The following is a 13,721-nucleotide window of genomic DNA, read 5'->3' as shown; positions in this document are numbered from 1 at the left end:
GTCATGTACTCTCATATGAAGATTTGGTACCAGGAGGCTCAAGTGAGAGAGAACATCCAGTGTTTGTCTTTCCAGGTCTGGGTTATCTCAGATTTTTTTTTTCTAGTTCCATCATTTGCCTTCAAATTTCATGAATTTATTTTTCTTTACAACTGAATAACATTTCATACTGTGTATATACCACATATCATTATCAGTTTATCAGCTGAAGGACATTTAGTGCTGGGAGCCACGGCCTTAACCACGGCCTGGCTGGAAAATTACTAGCTTACACATACAGCCCTGAGAGAACATGTGTAGTCTAACAGTAAGAATATTTGTGGGTGTGGAGGACACTGTGGCCCTTGGTTCCAGGAACTGAAGATTGCCACCTGGCCTCCCTTGCCCCAGCTTCTTCCCCCCCCCAGGCTTTTCCCCTCCCTTGAAGCTTTCTCCTGCTTGTGCTTATATTGCCATTCCTGAAGTAAAGTTTTTTAGAGCTTGATCAGACAACTGTCTTGCTCTCATTCTTTGTGTCTCTTGTCTCTTTCGGTCTCTCTCTCCGGTCTCTCTCTCCCCTGCCCTAGGTTCCTGTTGAATGCCTCGCAGGTTGGGGCAATTTAGGTTGTTTCTGTTTCTTTTCTTTTGGATATGTAGTTTTAAATTGATTATTTAGGAATCTTATATTATGCACCCCAATTGTGCTCACCTCCCAGTCTTCCTATGTCTACTCCTTCCTCCATAACCCCCTCCACCAAAGAAAAAAGCAAATTCATCTTGTGTTGTTTATATATTCATTGGAACATGGTCAAATTCTTAGTGGCCAGAGCCCCCGACCCCCGAAAGTCTTTCTCTGCTTGCATCCACACTAGATGCCTTCAATGGATAGAGCCCCATGGCTTCCAGCGAGGTGCAGGGCTAGATATTCCACACATAAGCCACTGCTTGCCTCAGTGTGCTGTGGGCCAGTGAGAGGTAGGGCCAGCCCTTCTGTGTGGGGGCTGTGTGTGACACATGCCACCGCCTGTATCATCAAAGTGGTGTGGGCCAAAAGGTGTCAGGCCAACTCTCCTGTGTGTGGGCCTCCAACCAGTACTGCCCCCATTGGCCAGCAAAGGTCTGGACCAGTGGTAGGGTGGAGGTAGGGACACACACACACACACACACACACACACAACTCTCTTGTGAGGGGCAGCAGGGCTGGCTTTCCAGCGTCCATGACATGACTTCAGGTGACTGAACATCTGTATTTGCTCTAGTGATTACAAGGGCCACAAACATCAACACAGCCCTTGAATGTATCAGGACCACCAAGTCACTCATGGCTCTGAGCAGCTTCAGTAGCCATGAGCTTCAATAAGGCCTCAGGTGGCTACATTTACCATTCACATCAGCATGGCCCCTGAGTGAGAAAAGCCCCAGGACATCACCAGCAGCACAGATCGCATGGATCTCAGGCTTCATGGAGTCCTGGGGCAGCAGCATGGGCCACATTTACCAACACAGTCTCTTCAAGGACCACAGTGGTCTTTTGAGGAGGTCCAATTCAGCAAGTGAATCTTTCTTCATCTCTAGCTTCTATCCTTGCCCAGAGCCGGGGGATTGGGCAGCCAGGCAGAAGTTTCAGGGGCTGAGTCTGCATCTGCATAAGCTTCAGACTGCAGCACTGCCCCCCTCCCTCAATTTTTCTACCTTTCCCACCTCTACATCACTTATTTGTTTATTGTAGTGGGACTTGACTGTGCCAGGGCCAGGGCAGGTGCATGGGCAGTGCTTGCCTGGGTCTGTTTCTATTTCTTATTGTGGACAGAGCAGCAATGAACATGGCTGAGCAAGTATCCATGGAATAGGATGTTGAGTTCTTTGGGAGTATGCTAAGGATTGGAACTGATGGGCCATATGGTAGATTCCCTTTAGGCTTTTGAGACATCTCTACACCGATTTCCAGACTGGCTACACCACTTTGCTGTCCCTCCAAATTACTACAAACCAAGTGGCTTAAAACAAAGATATATTCCTCTGTAGCTCTCATTCCCTGAAGTCAAGGCTCCACCTTGCACTCTTCAGGGCTTCGGTGAGAAGAGTGCTGCCTCTTCCTAATTTCTGGTGACTGCTGGCCATCCCTTGGCTTGTGGCTACATCATTCTAATTTCTGCCTCTATCTTTACATGTCCTTCTTTTTAGAGTCTTTATTTCCTTCTGTCCTCCCTCCTCTAAGGAGGGAGGTTTCGGGGATTTACGTCTCTCTCTAATCCGGGACAACTATTGAATGAAACATGTCTACAAACATTGCATTTCCAAGTGTCAAGTTCGGAGGCTCAATGTAATATGGCTTTTCAAAGGAGCATTGTTGATCAGGGGCTGTGTGAGAAAACCAGTACCTGAAGAGGCTACACATGTGGGTTTGGTATGGGTGGAGCTCTGTCTAGTAAGTGTTCTATTGCTGTGAAGAGACACCATGACCATAGCAACCTTTATGAAAAAGCTATTAAATTGGGGGCTTTTTTTTAACAGTCTCAGAGGCTTAGTCTGTTATCCCAATGGCAGGAGGCATACTGGTACATAGGCAAACATGGCAGCTGAGAGTTCTACATCCAGATCTGAAGGCAGAAGGAAGAGAAAAAGAGAGATACTGGTTCTGTCTTGAGCTTTTGAAACCTTAAAGCCCACCCCCAGTGACACACTTCCTCCAACAAGGCCACACCTATTTCAAGGCCACACCCCCAATCCCTCTCAAGTAGTGCCACTCCCTATTAACCAAGCATTCAAACCTATGAGCCTATGGGGGGGCCGTTCCAGTTCAAACCACCGCAGGCTTCCAGAAGACAGGAAATGGGGAGTGTTCTATCTCCAGCCATTTAGAAAGCAGCTCTGGAAAGCACATGGGTGAAGTTAGAGCTGTTGGGAATGGGTCTTGGTGGCCAGTTTTGGATTCCTTGTGGCCAAGGGAGACCTGTTCATGTTTTATCCAAGGAGACAGCTGCTGGGTACATGTACTGGCTGGTTTTGTGTGCCAACTTGACACAAGCTGGAGTTATCACAGAGAAAGGAGCCTCCTTTGAGGAAAATGCGTCCCTGAGATCCAGCTGTAAGGCATTTTCTGTATTAGTGATCAAGGGTGGGAGGGTCCATTGTGGGTAGTAACATCCCTGGGCTGGTAGTCCTGGTTTCTATAAGAAAGCAAGCTGAGAAAGTCAGGGGAAACAAGCTAGTAAGTAAGGCCCCTCCATGGCCTCTGCATCAGCTCCTGCTTCCTGACCTGCCTGAGTTCCAGGCCTGACTTCCTTTGGTGATGAACAGCAATGTGGAAGCTGTATAAACCCCTTTCTCCCCAACTTGCTTCTCGGTCACGATGTTTTGTGCAGGAATAGAAACCTTGACTAAGGCATTATAGAAGCCCTGGAAAGGAACAGACACTAAGTAGATATTGGAGCTTCTCTCATTGCCCAGGCCCTTTTTAAAGGGAGGTGCTTGGAAAGCAGTATGCTGGTTAGTGTTGCTTGCCAACTTGTTGTACCTGGAAAGAGGCGACCTCAACTGACAACCTGCCTCCATCAGATTGGCCTGTAGGCATGTGTTGGACGTTTTCTTGATTGCTAATTGAGGTAGGAGGGCCTACCACGCTGTGGGCAGGGCCACTTCTGAGCAGGTAGTCCTTGGTTGTATAAGAAAGCTAGGTGAGCATGCCAGGGGATAGAAGCCAGTGATCAGTACTCCTCCATGGTCTCTGCTTCAGTTTTTGCTCTTGCCTCGAGTTCCTACCTTGCCTTTCTTGATGATGGACTGTAAATAGTAAGCTAAATAAACCCTCATTTCAGGGTCCCAAAGACAGGCTTGGAAGCTCTGCTTGGCTTCTTTGTTCCTCTTCTCAGTGTAGCTACATTGAGCAAATGTCCTTTTTCTGATTTCTACTATTAATTTGCCTCTCTTTAATTGGCTTATTGAAGACGGTTCCCAGACTGATGTGGAACACCAGTTGTGACCCTCAAGTCTGATAACACTAGACTGACTTGGAGGTGATTTAAAGGAGATTTATGGGTACTTAAGATTATATCATTGTGGTTGATCAATGGAAAGACTGGCAGGTTTGTGTGGTGAAATTCCATCTTTTGCCAGCAGATGGCAGCATTGTCCAGCAGCAAGCTGCTTGTTGGCGTCTTCCCCTCCCCCAATCTCTCCTTACACCTCTCTGATTTACCTCCCTTTTGGGTTAAGGTGGAATGGGACTGGAGAAACTGGGCAAGACAGAGGAGTTGTTAACACTGGTCTCTTTTTCCATCTTCAAATAGGCTCTCCCTCCTAAACACTGCATTGCTTGTGTTAGCTCCTTCAAACATTTCTGAAAGGAAAACCTGAGTTATGGGGAACCTGGAACTATTTTCAATATTTTAGGAAATATGTCTTGGTGCGATGTCAGCTGCTTATGCTGGAACTATTCCGGGTTATGTGATAAATCAGATTGTCTCATGCTGAGCAAGGATTGCAGCTAGAAGTCTTGACTGCCTTGCAGAAAGTAAGGAAACTCTTCTCAATGAGTTCGTCCAGCCATAAAATTCTTCTAAACATCTTAGAACCTTGGTTCTTGATACCTAAGAAAGCATGAATGGTAAAAATGCCAAGATTCAGTATCTTGGTGAGAACACGAAGACTGTTAAAATACTGGAAAGCTGCCCCTCATGAGCAACCTGGAAGGACCTGGGTTTGGGAATAGGTTTGAGACTTTTTTTTTTTTTGGTTCTTTGAGACAGGGTTTCTCTGTATAGCCCTGGCTGTCCTGGAACTCACTCTGTAGACCAGGCTGACCTTGAACTCAGAAATCCACCTGCCTCTGCCTCCCAAGTGCTGGAATTAAAGGCATATGCCACCACCTCCCGGCTTGAGACAGGTTTTAAGTGAGTCAAATTTTCTGAATTTCATAATCTCCCTCTCCTTTTCCCTTTTCCTCTCTCTCTCTCTCTCTCTTTCTCTCTCTCTCTACTTCTCTCTCTCTCTCTCTCTCTCTCTCTCTCTACTTCTCTCTCTCTCTCTCTCTCTCTCTCTCTCTCTCAAGGTCTGTGTGCTAGATCAATGCTCTACCACTGAACTACATCCTAGCCTGTCTTTATACTAGGTTAAATTAAGTAAGATAAGTAAAAAGCATAGAGAACCCAGCACAGCACCCAGGAGAACCCAGTACAGCACCCAGTGCTGCTGAGGCTCACTAAGCACAGACGAAACTGAGGCTTGTTATCGAGGCTAAAGGGAAGATGGTGAAGCAAAGGATAGAAGACAGAATTGCTTCATATCTGAGGCATTGAATTGTGTGTGTGTTTTTAAGGTTAATTTTTTTTTAAAGGTATCCTTGGGCATTTGAACACACTTTAAAGAAATGTCCTTCCCTCAAGAAGGGTCATAAGTGAATGACATTCCTAGCTAGATTCCCACTTTACCTGGATGTGTCATAGCGTGCAACAGACATACACTGTCTGCTGAAGAACTATGGGTGTTGCCATGGCTTGCTAGTTGGTTCACTGTCTGGTATGTGAGGATGCGTATGCAACCAGTCCTGAAGCAGATAATCTTGTCTGACCAGGGCTAGTGAGAGACTGTGTGGATATAAGTGTGGAAAGAGGGATTCACATCCCTCACATGTGAAGCCAGGAGGCAGGAGGAGAGTCTTTCTGTTCAAGAAGTGCAGGTCAGAAAGGTCCTGAGGCTGCCCAGTCAGCATTTGTGAGGCTGAGTTGCGTTGACAATGTTGCCACAGTGACAACTTCTAAGCGATCCCAAGGAGGATGTGCATGCCATACCATTTTGTGATTTCTAGTCTGCTGACAAGCAGGGCCTTCGCCCGCTGTCCCGAGTTTGCATAGGTTAAGCCTTGAGTTCCTTTAGCTGTAGCTGTGAGAGACTAGGACATAGTCTAGAGACACAGACAGGAAGATTGAAAGAAGGGCCAGGGCTAGGTAATGAAGGTGGCAAACTTTCAAGATGGCCAGCTTCCTCCTTACCCTCTCCCTCTCTGCCTCCCAGGGAACCTGTCGAACTCTTACCTGCTTCGGTAAGGAGGAGGGTCGTGGGAATTCTAATAGGAGTTCTCCAGCATGTCTAATAGTCCTGTTTATGATGGCTATGCTGCCTAATGAGTTGTATTTTCCTTCTGTGAGAAATAGGTACATACAGATATCCATAAAGATTTAAGCTAGTTGTTCCCAGTGTTAATTGAACATACCAGGTCAGGTGAACAAGAAAACAGAACCTTTGTCCTTAAGGGGTCCACTAGTAATCTAACTTGTTTCCAAAAGGAAGAAGGGTGTCTTTACTGTCTCAATTGCTATGTAACAAGGCACAAAGAACATAGTGGCTTAAGACTACAAGCATTCTCTTTGTCTTATATTTCTTTTTATTAATGTGGGTCAGGAACTTGAGAGTGGATCTGCTGGCTGGTTCTAGCTTGGGATTTTCCAGGTAACTGTAGTCAGCTGCTGACGGAGCCTAAAGTCAATTGAAGACTTCATTGAGATGGAAATGGTGTTCTGGAGATGATTTTCCAGGGTAGGGGATATCGATCCTTTATGATCAAGCCACATTTATTGATGGGTTAGGAGCAGATTATGGAGGCAGTTCTCACAAAAGTTTCATCTCTTAAAAAAGATGGAGGTACCAAGGAATTTGTGAACACACTTTAAAAATCACCATCTAGGTCTATGCCCACGTTTTCATATATCTCTAAGAGCTGTGTGCCCACGGATTAATTCATTCAATTAATATTTATTGAGCACCTAATATTGTTAAGAGGCTCAATGTTGTAAAAGTGCCCCTCTATTTTCTTTCCTGGGACTCTGGAAATCTCGAATCATAAGGATCAAAGAGACTTGGAGTTTATGTAGAAATCAACAGGCCTAGGTAGTGATGTTTTCTCAAGTAAGAAATAGACCATCAAACCCAGCAAAGCTGCAATTCAACCAGTTGCAAATTAACAGTGCAATTGTGCCTGTTTCAAGTGTGCTCTCCGTCTCTCTTTATTTTGGAGATCCTTCTATGGTTGTAATGGTTGCCTAGCTACCAGAGCTGTGCTTCCCCTTCACTCTGGGAGTATTTGAGCAGAGTAGCTCAATAGCATTAACATTCCTGGGGTTTCCCAAGCAGCAGACAAACTGCTGGGTGCTGAGCTCCGATGCCCACCTAGCAGAGCTGAGGATGGATGTCAAGGTGGGAAGGCTCTGGGAGAAACAGAATCTGCTTAGACTGTGGGAACGGATGTGCACAGAAGCAGGCCTTTCTCCCCACGAGAGCAAAGAATGACATGCTCCGTATCTGAGGAAGGATAGCAGCTATTTAAAACGTAGTTGGTGCTTGCTTCAGCAAGCCTTGTGCGGAAATCAGAGTAGCCTAGAAAGATAATGCATGAGAATACCCCACAGGTTCAGATTAGAAGCTCTGCATTTTAGGACATGGGCCCAGGCAGTGCTCAGTTCACAGTGTTCCCTAAAACATCCATGGGCTCAGAAAAAAGAAAATATGATTAAGATATTTTTAAAAATGATTTTTGAATAAATTAAATCTGACAAAAGTCTCTCAAGCATGTGCAGTATGCAAGACTACATACTAAAAGCCCTATTGAAATGGAAAAAAAAAAGCGCTAATGTTTGACATCTGTCACTTGAGCAGCAATAAATATGAAAGGGACAATTTGTCAAGCTGGGCACTGGGAACACAGACATAAATAAAATAGATGCATTTCAGGCCTCCAGGTCTAACAGCCTAGGAAAGCTCCTGACAAGAAGGGAGACAAATTCATGTAGCTGTTAGATTCCAATAGGCGAGGTGATGATCTTGATAGCTACCTGGGGACCTTGGAACTTCCCAAAGCCGTCTTTCTAGAAACTTCATTGAAAGTTTCTGGGTGGTACCTATGTAGCAGGCTTGCTACCTCATACCAACCCAACATTTTACACTTGATCCCTGGAGAGAACAAACCAAAGCTCTCCCTCTCATCATTCTGATTATTTCACAAAAAAACAGTCTCTTTCTGCTTCCTTCGTCCTCTGGTTGAGGAGACACTGGGTTTCCCTGAGTCAGAAATTCACGGTTTCTGAGCACAGAAGGGAATAAAATGGCCAAAGAAGCTGACAGGACATATAGCGGAGTGAGATTGCAACTAGTAACTACAGCAGAAGCACGCTGGACAGATAGACCATTTTATTTTGTTTCCTTTTTGCCCATCAGATGTCCCTCTCAGTTTGGAGTGGCAGCACTTCAGTTTTAGCCATTGATTTGGATGGGTACAGGTCTCATCTACCCCCCAACAAGGATAGGGTCAATGGGCTAGATATGATCAGTAGGAGAACACACCATACATTGTTCTAAAACCATGATTGTCATTAATGGAATGTTTGCTGGAATCATGGAACCACAGACACGGCACCTTTTTAAACAGTGAAGTTGCCAGTTTCTAAAATATAACCCCAAACTGTATTGGCCTTTGTAGAAGAAAATTATGATTGAGATTAAGGTCAACACAAGGGATTATTTGGTAATGATGAAGCCTTGGAACCAGTCTTACCCTAAGCCTATTTCAGTTACATTAGTCAATACGACATCTACCTAATTTGAAAGTAATTTGAGTGGGAATTTTGCTATTTCCCCCAACAAATGCCCTGGTTAATGCACTGGGATATTTAGTACAGGTGATCTGCAGAAAGGCTTTAACACCGAATGAAGTGATTGAGATTAGCATGGTTTTAATCAGAACTACAAGAAGATGTGGTAGGTGGAGGCATCAGAGATGAAGCAGCAGTATTTACCATCATGGGCTAATTATCACATCAAGGAATGTGAGGATGCAAAGCAAAGACATCAAGGAAAAGTGTGGAATAATGACACAAGGAGGAAACAAACATGGTTGTAGAGATGTTGACTGCCAGTGCTGGCATCCAACCTGCATGTGGAGATTTGGAATGGAAACACAGGAGAACTGACATCCTAAAGTAGCAATTAAAATGTAGTGGAGTGAGTGACATCACCAAGGAGGCATGCAGTTATGTCATTAAGGAAAATGGGTCATGGGCTGACTGAAAGGGATTCTAGAGGAAGCAATGGTATTTATGGAAGAGGTTTCCTATAATGCTACGTTTGTATGTGTGTGAACATGTGTGGTCCTGATCCCCTAGGAGCTGAGGCTCCACGTCAGTCCCAACTAGGCTTGCTTGAGTTTGTTTTCTTTATATCTATGACTCAGCTTGTACAGTGGATCAGGCTAGGAATTGAAATAAAATCTTCCCAAATATAGAAAACACTTGGTTCCTGCTATACATTCGCTACAGGTGGGGAAGCTGAGCAGATATATATGAAATTGCTTTGAAAGGTATAAATTAACATGCATGTGAACTGATGTTACCACCCTAAGTCTGTTATTGATGACCTGTGCTTACAGTGGCATTTTGCATATGTGAATATGGTATTTGTGAATATGTGCATTATGGATAATAAAGCACATGTGCATATTAAGTAGCATTCACATTGTGTACATAATTATTCTTTATGCATGATATATTTGAAAAAGTGATTAAATGTATTTAGTAGTTAGGAAACAAGTTATTAGCATTTAAGATATAGTCTAAATAAGAGATTATTCTAATAAAAGAAATGTAGGTGCTATGTACTAGTATCAGAGCACTGTAAATACTTCCTACAGTCTTGAGTGTTGGTAAGCATGACTGTTATTCAGAGGTGACTTTGTTCTCACCACAGCCTTGTGAAGGATTGGATTTGAGTATTGTAAGGAGCCAAAACCTGTATTTGGCACCCTTGAGTTTCCTGTTCTGACTCTTATCAACTTACTATCACCTTCAAAAATTTGACTTGAATCCTTTAAAGTGTATTGTGTTATTTTGCAGCTCAGAACAGGGTGTTTATGTCTGTCTAGAAAAAGTGTGTGCTATGCTGATGCTGCAGCCATACTTTCTGGAAATGTCAATGAGGTCAAGTTGGTTGACAGTGTTCTTCAAGTCTTCTACATCCATCCTGATCTTCCTGTCAATTTGTTCTACCAATTACTGAGTCATTTATTAAAAATGCAAGCTATAACTACTGATTTTAAAACTGTTCTTTCAGCTTAAATGAGCTTTTGCTTCATGTATTTTAAAGCTCTATATATTATTAGATATGTCAACATTTGGGATTGTTCCATTCTGAAGTATCTTATTTCTATAAAATGATCTTTACAGTCTTTGCTCTGAGGGGTATTTTGTTTGGATATAATACACTTCTCTATTATTGAAGGACTAGCATTAACATACTGTAGCTTTACATACATTTTTATTACTGTATTTGTCTTTTGGTCTAAGTGTTTCTTCTATGGGCAGCATACAATTGGATCTTTTTTTTTTTTACATTCTGAAAACCTTTGCCTTTTAATTGGGAGGATTAGTCCATTTATATTTAGTGGGAGTGGTGGAATGGTACATTTAAGTTTGTTAGCTTACTGCTTTTCAAAAAAAAAATCAGAACATTATATTATTTACTCCTTGACTACTTTGGGAATGAATTTTAAATTTATTATTAATGCTATTTTCTCAATTGATGTATATCACACATGCTACTGAATTTCAAAAGGATGTTTTGCACATAAGAATATAACATACTTTGGGTATATCTGTACCTGATACCCTCTCCTTTTCACCCCATCCATCTCCCTTTGTTTACTTCTACTATCATGTTACACAAAACCCCAGTAATTTTATGTAACTATATAAAAAAATCTATAGAATGATATTTTCATCTTTCCTGTTGATTGAATTTAATATTTGTGTGTGTGTGTGTGGTTCTGTTCATGATGATTTTCTTTAGCTCTTACGTGTGTTTGGGAATATTTTAAAAATGTTCACTGGTCGTAGAATTTTTGCCTGGTAGTTTTGTTAGTATTTGTACTCAGAACATTGAAGATTTTGCACCTGAGCTAATTAAGCTCACCAAGTTTAAGCACCTTGAGGCTGGCTCGATGACTCAGTGAGTAAGAGAAGCAGCCACCGTGCCTGGTGAACTGAGTTGCATCTGGAGCCGTGGTCTGAGAGCAGCTTCTTGGATGCAGCATCTCAGTGCTGCCCTTGATACTTTTTAGGCTGCGCTAGAATAGTGCTCAGCTTAGGCCTCACTGTTTCCACAACTGAGGTACAAAGAACTCTCTAGATTCTTTGCTGACATCCCAGAAAACCTAACCTGGAGTGAAGATTGAGCCGTCTCTCCTATACACATTTTTATACCCCACCCCTCTCCCAGGCTTTGGATACACTCCTCAGAAAATGCCAATTAGTTAGATACTTGAGGAAGAGCTTTTGAAAACCTCTAAAAATAGGTCCTCTACTTTTAGCTTTCTCTTTTCTGATACTTTTTTCTTCAAACTCAAATGACCTTGGTTTTTCCCTAGAACCTCAGATTGTTTTTAATAGAAATAAATTAATTAATTCTATTACTTTTCAGTGAGATGACAAGTCGATTTATTTATTGCTTTCTTGGTTATCACTCTGTGTTTTTTAAGTGTTTTTCTCTCTAGACTTTAAAATATTCATGCCTGATATTTCAATTCTATTTGGAGCTGCTTTTTTTTTTCACTTCAGATAAAACATGGGTGTCATCCTACAACCCAGATGATGTTACCTTTTTTTACACTACAATTTATGTAAACCTTGGAGACTGACAGCCAATGCTAGTTTTTGGATACTATGTATTTGTATAATATATTTGCTCTTTTATAACAACCCTGTCATATGAATGAATCAATTTCTGTAAGCCTCAACATACTCTGTGAGACCAGCATTAATTACCTGTGAGAACTATGCAATTATTTAAAAATACAAGTTAGCGAAGGCCTTGATATGCTGCAATGAGTTCATTTTCTAAGTAGAGGGTGCAAAACAAGTGATTGCCAAACATGAACACATGAACCACTGACATGGCTGACATAGCACAGATTGCTTGAATTTTTAGTCATTTTTTTTTTTAATAGGGAGAAGCTTTATGGTTCCACTCACAGAATTACTGAAACAGATATTGTCTATATTGATTATAAAATAAAATTCTATAGGAAAACACATGTGGTTATAAATGTATCTCATGAACCAATTTTTAGGCCAGGGAGTCCTGGGTGAAGTTAGCTAATTAAAGTTCTGCATGTCCTGTGTACAGGTTCATCACATATCTCCAGTTGCAGGTACCAGTCAGCCTTCAGCTGAAATGTGTTTACAAGGTATATGCTTCAGTGTAGTGACTGTCAGTGTGTCAGGGCTACCATAGATCAAGGCATTGACAGATGCCACCTTCTTCCTGAGTCCTCTCTGTCTTCACATGTGCTCATCTCTGGTGTCTCTGTGTCTGAATTTCCTTTTCTTTTTTTTTATATATTTCTCATGAACAACATATTTGGGGTGGGGTGCATATCTCACATGCTTATTTGGAGGTCAGAGAATTTGTAGTAACTAGCCTTCGCCTTCTCAGATGAATTCTACCGACTGATATCTGGTTGTCAGGCTTGGAGGCGAGCACCTTTACCCACTGAGCCATTTTGTCAGCCCCTTGTTTTTGAGATAGGGTCTTTCTATGTGGCCCATCTTGGCTTTGAACTCCTGATTCTCTTACTTTTGCCTCTGAATGCTGGGCCATGCTGATCAGGTTCCTCTTAGGATGGCACCAATGACATGGGATTAGGGGTTACCTTCTGGCTTCATTTTTGTTTGCTTACCCCTTTAAAGGGTCTATTTACTTATCTTTTACTATAGTCATACTCTTTTTTTTTTCAGAATAAACCACTTTATTTATTTTTTTAACTCACAATCACAATACAGTTAGTTCAAGGAGGCCAAACACTTGCCCAGTAACCAACACTACAAGCCTCAGTAAACGTTTATAGTTAGAGCTCTTTCACGGCCATTCTGAAGCAATGGAGCTGTTAGAAATAAGGGTCCACACTTGCAATATCAATTATACAGAACCAATTTTACATTTCTTCAGCTTGGACTTCTTGGTTTAGATTAAACCATTTGCAATTCTTCACTGCTGCCAGCACCTCGTTGAAGCCCTCACAGAGTTTGACATCGCTCTGGTTCTGAGCATACTTCAGAAACTGCTTGATCTCTAGAGAGCAAAGTCCAAAAGACTGCTAATCCTGCAGCTGGGCTCCCTGAGGCTCCTGGTAAGTGATGTCAGACTTTGCAGGCTCAGCATCACCACTTCCGCTGAAGCCCCCGGTGATAGCATGACCCAGGGTATGTCCCCACTGCAGAGCCCACAGCCACACTACCTGCAGTGGCAGCCATCTGGACCACCAGGCCTGGCAGCGGCGGGCAGGTGAGCCAACTGCAGATGGTGCAGCTGCTGGAGGCTGAGTGCAGGTGCTCTTCTGGGAGTAGACCTCATTTGAGGGGCTTGGCTGGTTGGAGGAGTCACCCGGGAAGTGTCGTTTTGGCTTCCATGAGGCATCCCACGTGACATCCTAACTGCTTATTGTCTCGGTGTTCAGAGAACACTAAGTGCCCATAGTCATACTCTTAATGAGTCGTTCTCAATCTTCCTAATGCTACAGCCTTTTAATACAGTTTCTCATGTTATGGGGACCCCCCCACCACAAAATTATTTTTGTTGCTATTTCACAACTGTAAGTTTTGCTACTGTTATGAATTGTAATGTAAATATCTGATAATCAGGATATCTGATATGTGACCCCACAATTTGAGAGCCACTGGTCTAAAATAATAAGGATTAGAGTT

At 42.7% G+C, this 13,721-nt stretch overlaps 1 pseudogene; it reads right to left on the bottom strand.

Moving 5' to 3' along the window:
* Window positions 1–12,981: 12,981 nt before the first annotated feature.
* Window positions 12,982–13,434, bottom strand: LOC116081864 (annotated as a pseudogene).
* Window positions 13,435–13,721: the final 287 nt, after the last annotated feature.

The sequence above is a fragment of the Mastomys coucha genome, unplaced genomic scaffold, assembly GCF_008632895.1.
Source record: "Mastomys coucha isolate ucsf_1 unplaced genomic scaffold, UCSF_Mcou_1 pScaffold7, whole genome shotgun sequence".
NCBI classification, from domain to species: domain Eukaryota; kingdom Metazoa; phylum Chordata; class Mammalia; order Rodentia; family Muridae; genus Mastomys; species Mastomys coucha.
This window is presented reverse-complemented; position numbering and strand designations above follow the sequence as displayed.